The following is an 8,613-nucleotide window of genomic DNA, read 5'->3' on the forward strand; positions in this document are numbered from 1 at the left end:
TGAATTAATTATTGTATTTATTTACAAGTTACATTTCAACATTCCAAACTTGTTTGGCATTATCTAGTCCAAATATGGCATTATTGTCACGTCCTGACCAGCAGAGGGAGTAGTGGTGTAGTATTTTGGTCAGGACGTGGCAGAAGAAGTCTGTATGTGTTGTCTAGTATGTCTGTTTCTGTGTTAGTCTTGTGACTCCTGATCAGGAACAGCTGGGGATCGTTGTTCCTGATTGGGAGTCATATATTTAGGAGTATGTTTGTCACTTGGGTTTGTGGGTGGTTGTGCTAACACTGCTAGCCTTTTGTTTGTACGGAGCATGTCGTGAGTTCGTGTTTATTGGTTTCCTGTGTATACTTTGCTTTAATTTATTATTCTTTACATTAAAAGATGAGTATCCACATTCCGCCTGCAGTTTGGTCCGTTCAACACTGCTGCAACTATTATGACAATTATTCCACTCTTTGTATCCGCTTGGATTAGTTTAAACTTTTATTGTGAAGTTGAACAACAAATTACACTATTGTGGCTCATCCTTTTTGTGGCTTGTTTCTAGTGATGGGCATTCCGGCTCTTTTCAGTGAGCGGACAAAAAGAGCCGGCTCTTTTATCCTAAACGTCTCTTTAAAAAAATTATGTTTTGTATTTTTTTCAAGTCGAACAGTTTGCGATAGTTTGACTATGATTGGTGTTAAAACAATTCTAATTAAATGAAATCATACTCTACCTTAACCACAATGTATTTAAAAATGCATTGCTTTGTTATGAAAAAGAATGCTATTAAACATTTGCATTTAAAGTATAACATTTACGTCATTTAGCAGACGCTCTTATCCAGAGCGACTTACAAATTGGTGCATTCACCTTATGATATCCAGTTTAATGTATATAAACAAAGTGCATATAAATCTAGCCATTCAAAGCAAATATCTGTATAGCATAATAGAATAGTGCACCATATCAAAGAAAAATAAATAACAATTTGAAAAACTGCAGCATCCCACAAATTGAAATAAATGTAAAAAAGGATGCTATTACACATGTGCATTTAAAGTATACATTTTTTTATGTATATAAACAAAGTGCATATAAATGTAACAATTCAAAACAAATACAATCTGAACAACATAATAATAGAATATTGCACTGGGGCGGCAGGTAGCCTAGTGGTTAGAGTGTTAGACTAGTAACCGGAAGGTTGCAAGATTGAATCTCTGAGCTGACAAGGTAAAAATCTGTTCTTCTGCCCCTGAACAAGGCAGTCAACTCACTGTTCTTAGGCTGTCATTGTAAATAACAATTTGTTCTTTACTGACTTGCCTTGTTAAATAATGGTAATAAAATATCAAAGAAAAATAAATAACAATGTGCAAAACTGTAGCATCCCACTTATAACATTAAACTGGTCCCTCTTTTCTCTCTCTTCTTCACTGCCATGTTATAGCCAGAAGCACACAGCAATGCTGACCATATTTTGCTTTTATGAGAGATTTGCTTTCAGAAATGCAAGCTGCCTCACTTTCGAGGGGCTGATGCGGTTTCTTCTCTCAGAAATGATTTGTCCCATATTCTAGAAGACCCTTTTGCCCTGGTGCCAGTTGCCCTGGTGTTTGAGCCAGCTGACTGCTGGGGATGTCCCTCCCTGCTCCTGAGGTTATTCTTTGAAGAGCCTCATCAATCGTTCTGGCATCACTGAAGGCTAACTTCTTAAACCTGGGGTCAAGTGCAGCGGTTTCTGATTGCACGTGATTATATTCCATTCTGTGGAACTTTCTGTCCATTGATGAACATAGGGTGTCCATCAACTCTGTCACTCTGTGGTTACATTTGTTTCTCTCTGGGGGCTGGCTGTGATTCGCTGCAGATCCTTACACAGGAGTATAATATTTGAGGCTGTCAAATTGCTGAAGAGAGAGAACAGTAACTTATTAGTTCAGGTTCATGTTTTGTCTACTGATACTACATTCTCATCTACTGCTCATATACATATATAATACTAGATTAAATAATGATGTAGTAATAACTGCTTACTGTACCTCTCTCCACTGATCTCCACAGTGACCTGCTCAAAGGGTTCCAGGACTCTGAACACCTCCTCCACCACCTTCCATTCCTCTTGTGTCAGAGCATCAACAGGTGCATTGACAATGGCCAGGGTAGATATGATGGCATCCTTTGACTGAAGAAACCGCTTCAACATTTAAAATGTTGAATTCCACCTTGTAGTGCAGTCTTGGTTAGGCCTCAGCTCAGGCATCCCCATCTGGCGTTGTGTAGACTTTAGTTTTTCAGCACCTACTGCCACCTTTCACTTTGTCCACAGTGGGCTTCCTCACCTTCAGAGCATCTCTTACAATCAGGTTGATTGTGTGGACAAGACATGGATGATGGGTCCATTTAAAAATGTTCATGGCTTTGATTATGTTAGCTGCATTGTCGCTAACACAACAGACCACTTTTCCATCTACTTGCCATTCTCTGGCCGGTTCCTCTGCCAAGTTCTCTGAGGTGTGTCTGTCGCTGAACTCAAAGCAGTCCAGAAGACAGCTAGACATTGAAAAATCTTCAATGAAGTGACATGTAACCGACATGTAAGAAGTGGTTACCCTTGATGTTCAGCAGTCAGTGGTAAGGCAAACTGCTGTAGCTTTTTGGACTTTTTCCCGCACTGAAGCCTGTGTGCTCTCGTACAGTTGTGGAATAAGTGATTTTGAAAGGGTTTTCCTGCTTGGAATAGTGTACATTGGATTTCGACTATTGCTATAATTTCTAAAACCTCTGTCCTCCACGATCGAAAATGGCTGGAAATTGGTGGCAATCATTTTAGCCAATGCAATATCAATTTGGCCTTGTTTTGCTACATAGACTTTGGCATAAACTGGTCCATAGAAGACTGCGTTGCTGTGGGTCGCGGAGTAGGCCTACTTAACTGTGTGGATACATCTCCACGTGTGGAGGTGCTGGCTCCACCACTATCACTAGCAGGCCCGCTAGTTTCTCGAAGCTCGGCTACAGCTAGCTTCACAGTTGGGCGCACAGTTCGCATATGCTGGTGTAGGTTGTTCATAGAACCGGCATTATATGAGATTTTGTTTTGACAAATTCTACACTGTGCTCTAACATTGTTTACATTATTAAAATGCATCCAAATGCTACTGTGCTTCCGACACATTTTCCAGCTGTTGTTTTCACAGCTGTCCTTCCTCTCTCTCCTCAGCTGCTAAGTGTGTGACTGTGAGTGAGCTGGCTTGGCCCTCCCTCACGCATCTTTGGTTCATTGGTTGACACTGCGTGTCTGATTGACAGGAACAGGTGAGGATGACAGTCAGAACGAATGTGTGTGCGCTTGAGCATTTAGGCCTATATTATTTTATTTCTTTTTTCGTTCTTTGAATTAGTTAATTCAATTCATTTAAATCTTTTGATATATTCATTTTTGTATTTATTTTTATAAATAGATTCAGCTCTTCTGATATGCGAGCCGGCTCCCAACGTTCACCTACGAGAGCTGGCTCTTAGAGCCGACTCGTTCGCAAACGACCCATCACTACTAGTTTCACACAGGTATCAACCCTGCTTCAGGGTTTCTACAGTAGCATTTATATAGCCACAAAGTCATATTCCACAGTCACAATGTCAAAATTGGCTACAAAAATGTGCTTTTTGGTCTTAATTTAAGGTTAAGGCTTAAGGTTAGCAGTGTGGTTAAGGTTGTGTGTGCAGTGTGGTTATTAGGGTTAAAATCACATTTTAAGAAGAGAAATTGTCGAAATGGGCGGGTTTTATGACTTTGTGGCTAAAGAAGCTAGTGGAAACCCTGTTTGAGCTCAAACCAGATCCAGAAAAGGACACTGTGGCCCCGTCCAAAGTTACCACTGGATAGGGCCAACCAGGCAGGATATAACCCCACCCACTTCGCCAAAGCACAGCCAGCACACCACCAAAGGGATAACAACAGACTACTAACTTACCCCTAATTTACTACTTACTACCACTAACTTACTAACCAAACTTACTACCCTAGCTCCCTTTCCTCCTTTACTAGCTAGAGAAGGGAGCTAGGAGATACGGATCTTCATTTCCTTTCATACCTCCCTTTCCTCTCCTCCTACCCTCACCTCTTTTCCACCTTTCCCAGCTCGCTTCCCTAGCTTCCTTTCCTTCGCCCTTTCCTTTACACATTTTATTTCCTAGATTCCTTTTATTGCTCCCTTTCCTTTCCTCCTTTCCTAGCTTATTTTCCTCCCTTTCCTCTCCACCTTCTCTATCTCTTAGATCCCTTCCCTAGGAAAAGGGAGAAAGGAAAGGAGCTAGGGAAGGATGTGAGGAAAGGAAGACAATAAAGGAAAGGGAGCTAGGAAAGGTAGAAAGGAAAGGAAGCAAGGAAAGGGAGGTGAAAGCTAGGAAAGAAAAGGGGTTAGGGAAAGGGTGATAGGGATGGAAAGAAAAGTAGGAAATGAAAGGAAGAAGGGAAGGAAGTTGGAAAAAGGGAGCTAGGAAAGTTAAGGAGATGAGGAAAGGTAGATAGTGAAAGAGGATGAATTGAGGTAGGGAAGGAATGGAAGCTAGGAAAGGAGTTAAGGAAGCTTTAAAAGTAGGAAAATAAGCTAGAAAGGGAGGAAAAGAAAGGGATCTAGGAAAGGTGGAAAGGAAATGGAGAGAGGAAAGGAGAAAAATAATGTAGGAGAGAAAATGTATGTGGTAGGGATTAACCACAGCCAGTAGAGAGGAAAGGAAAGGAAAAAGAAAAGGAAGTTAGGAAAGGAGCAAAGAAAATGAAGCTAGGGTAGGAGGAAAGGAAAGAGAGTGAGGAAAGGAATATAGGAAATAAAGGAAGAGTTCACACGTATGTGGTAGGGATTAACCACAGCCAGTAGATGGCGATAGTATTGGTTTTAGTGACAGGCTAGTTTTATTCACAGGCTGCATCTGGATACTATTGAGCATGCATGCTCTACACTTGTGCAAGGCTCCTCCTACTGTTGGATTGCAGAACACACCCTGCTGATACAGTAAAATTATTTTGTTGCCAATATACAAGTTTCTTAGCTAATTGATTACATTTTCCAAAGACCATATAGATAGGTTCAGGGGCCCTAAGTGAGATTTGGCTCTTATCCAGAGTAACTAGGGTTAAGTGCCTTACTCAAGGGCACATAAATTGATTATCTAGGGCCCTTGACCAGAGGGCCCAACAGAGGGTGGTGCGGATGGCCCAGTGCATCACTGGGGGTAAGCTCCCAGACATCCAGGACGTACATGTCAGGCGGTGTCTGAGAAAGGCGCGAATAATTGCTAAAGACTCTAGCCACCTGAGCCACGAACCGTTCTCCAAGCTCCTGTGCGGCAGGCGGTACCAGTACATCAAGGCTCAGACCAACAGACTCCTAAACAGCTTCTATCCCCCCTTAAATGGCTAACAACTACTGCTCTCCCTCTCCCACAAACTATCCACACTGACTCTATGCCCATCCATAGGTCTCTACCCACTCAGACACACACACATTTACTGTCATTCTTACACGCACACCTAGATACTCACACACCCACAATCGCACACTCCCCCACACCTACACTCGTGCTAAAATGATTATTTATTTGATTTATTACTACCACTTATGCTGCTGTTCATTGATTACTGATTGTCATTACCATTACCATTAGTATTTATCTATTTATCTAGCTACTGGTAACTATTACTCCTGTTTACATGTGTATCTGTCTATCACGCCTACACTGACACTCTTGCACATACACAAACTTACATACACACACTCACCACCACGCACTTATGCACCCACCATGCACCCACCACTTATGCTGCTGCCATACTGTTGACTATTATTATTAATATTATTATTATTTATCCTGCTACCAGTCACTTTCTCCTAATCCCTGCCTACACATTTGGAAAGTATTCAGACCCCTTGACTTTTTCCACATTTTGTTATGTTACAACCTTATTCTAAAATGGATTACATAAAATGGATTACATAAAGACAAAGCAAAAACAGGTTTTTAGAAATGTTTGCTAATTTATAAAATTCAACAACAAAAAAAATCCCTTATTTATTTTCAGCATTTCACTGGACATATGACAAATAAAACTTTAAACTGTATAGAATTTTTGCTCTGTTTGTTTTTTTCATTTTTTTATTTCACCTTTATTTAACCAGGTAGGCTAGTTGAGAACAAGTTCTCATTTACAACTGTGACCTGGCCAAGATAAAGCAAAGCAGAGCGACACAAACAACAACATAGAGTTACACATGGAATAAACAAACATTCAGTCAATAACACAATAGAAAAAGTCTATATACAGTATGTGCAAATTAGGTAAGATAAGAGAGGTAAGGCAATAAATAGGCCATAGTGGCGACATAATTACAATTTATCAATTAAACACTGGAGTGATAGATGTGCATAAGATTAATGTGCAAGTAGAGATACTGGGGTGCAAAGGAGCAAAAATAAAATACAATAACAGTATGGGGATGAGGTAGTTGGATGGGCTATTTACAGATGGGCTATGTACAGGTGCAGTGATCTGTGAGCTGCTGTGACAGCTGGTTCTTAAAGTTAGTGAGGGATATATGAGTCTCCAGCTTCAGTGATTTTTGCAATTCGTTCCAGTCATTGGCAGCAGAGAACTGGAAGGAAAGGCGGCCCCATTAGGAATTGGCTTGGGTGTGACCAGTGAAATATACCTGCTGGAGCGTGTGTTATGGGTGGGTGCTGCTATGGTGACCAGTGAGCTGAGATAAGGTGAGGCTTTACCTAGCAAAGACTTATAGATGACCTGGAGCCAGTGGGTTTGGCGACGAATATGAAGCGAGTGCCAGCCAACGAGAGCATACAGCTCACAGTGGTGGGTAGTATATGGGGCTTTGGTGACAAAACAGATGGTACTGTGATAGACTGCATCCAATTTGCTGAGTAGAGTGCTGGAGGCTATTTTGTAAATGACTTCGCCAAAGTCAAGGATCGGTAGGATAGTCAGTTTTACGAGGGTGTGTTTGGCAGCACGAGTGAACGATGCTTTGTTGCAAAATAGGAAGCCGATTGTAGATTTAATTTTGGATTGGAGATGCTTAATGTGAGTCTGGAAGGAGAGTTTACAGTCTAACCAGACACCTAGGTATTTGTAGTTGTCCACATATTCTAAGTCAGAACCGTCCAGAGTAGTGATGCTGGATGGGCGGGCAGGTGCGGGCAGCGATCGGTTGAAGAGCATGCATTTAGTTTTACTTGCATTTAAGAGCAGTTGGAGGCCACGGAAGGAGAGTTGTATGGCATTGAAGCTCGTCTGGAGGTTAGTTAACACAGTGTCCAAAGAAGGGCCAGAAGTATACAGAATGGTGTCATCTGCATAGAGGTGGATCAGAGAATCACCAGCAGCAAGAGCGACATTATTGATGTATACAGAGAAAAGAGTCGGCCCGAGAATTGAACCCTGTGGCACCCCCATAGAGACTGCCAGAGGTCTGGACAACAGGCCCTCCGATTTGACACAATGAACTCTGTCTGAGAAGTAGTTGGTGAACCAGGCAAGGTAGTCATTTGAGAAACCAAGGCTGTTGAGTCTGCCGATAAGAATGTGGTGATTGACAGAGTCGAAAGCCTTGGCCTGGTCGATGAATAAAGCTGCACAGTATTGTCTCTTATCGATGGCGGTTATGATATTGTTTAGGATCTTGAGCGTGGCTGAGGTGCACCCATGACCAGCTCTGAAACCAGATTGCATAGCGGAGAAGGTACGGTGGGATTCGAAATGGTCAGTGATCTGTTTGTTAACTTGGCTTGCGAAGACCTTAGAAAGGCAGGGTATGATAGATATAGGTCTGTAGCAGTTTGGGTCTAGAGTGTCTCCCCCTTTGAAGAGGGGGATGACCGCAGCAGCTTTCCAATCTTTGGGGAACTCAGACGATATGAAAGAGAGGTTGAACAGGCTAGTAATAGGGGTTGCAACAATTTTGGCGGATAATTTTAGAAAGAGAGGGTCCAGATTGTCTAGCCCAGCTGATTTGTAGGGGTCCAGATTTTGCAGCTCTTTCAGAACATCAGCTATCTGGATTTGGGTGAAGGAAAAATGGGGGAGGTTTGGGCAAGTTGCTGTGGGGGGTGCAGGGCTGTTGACCGGGGTAGGAGTAGCCAGGTGGAAAGCATGGCCAGTCGTAGAAAAATGCTTATTGAAATTCTCAATTATCGTGGATTTATCAGTGGTGACAGTTTTTCCTAGCCTCTGTGCAGTGGGCAGCTGGGACTAGGTGGTCTTATTCTCCATGGACTTTACAGTGTCCCAGAACCTTTTGGAGTTTGTGCTACAGGATGCACATTTCTGTTTGAAAAAGCTAGCCTTTGCTTTCCTAACTGCCTGTGTATATTGGTTCCTAACTTCCCTGAAAAGTTGCATATCGCGGGGGCTATTCGATGCTAATGCAGTACGCCACAGGATGTTTTGTACTGGTCAAGGGCAGTCAGGTCTGGAGTGAACCAAGGGCTATATCTGTTCCTGGTTTTACATTTTTTGAATGGGGCATGCTTATTTAAGATGGTGAGGTATGCACTTTTAAAGAATAACCAGGCATCCTCTACTGACGGAATGAGGTCAAT

The sequence above is a fragment of the Salmo salar genome, chromosome ssa04 (assembly GCF_905237065.1).
Source record: "Salmo salar chromosome ssa04, Ssal_v3.1, whole genome shotgun sequence".
Taxonomy (NCBI): domain Eukaryota; kingdom Metazoa; phylum Chordata; class Actinopteri; order Salmoniformes; family Salmonidae; genus Salmo; species Salmo salar.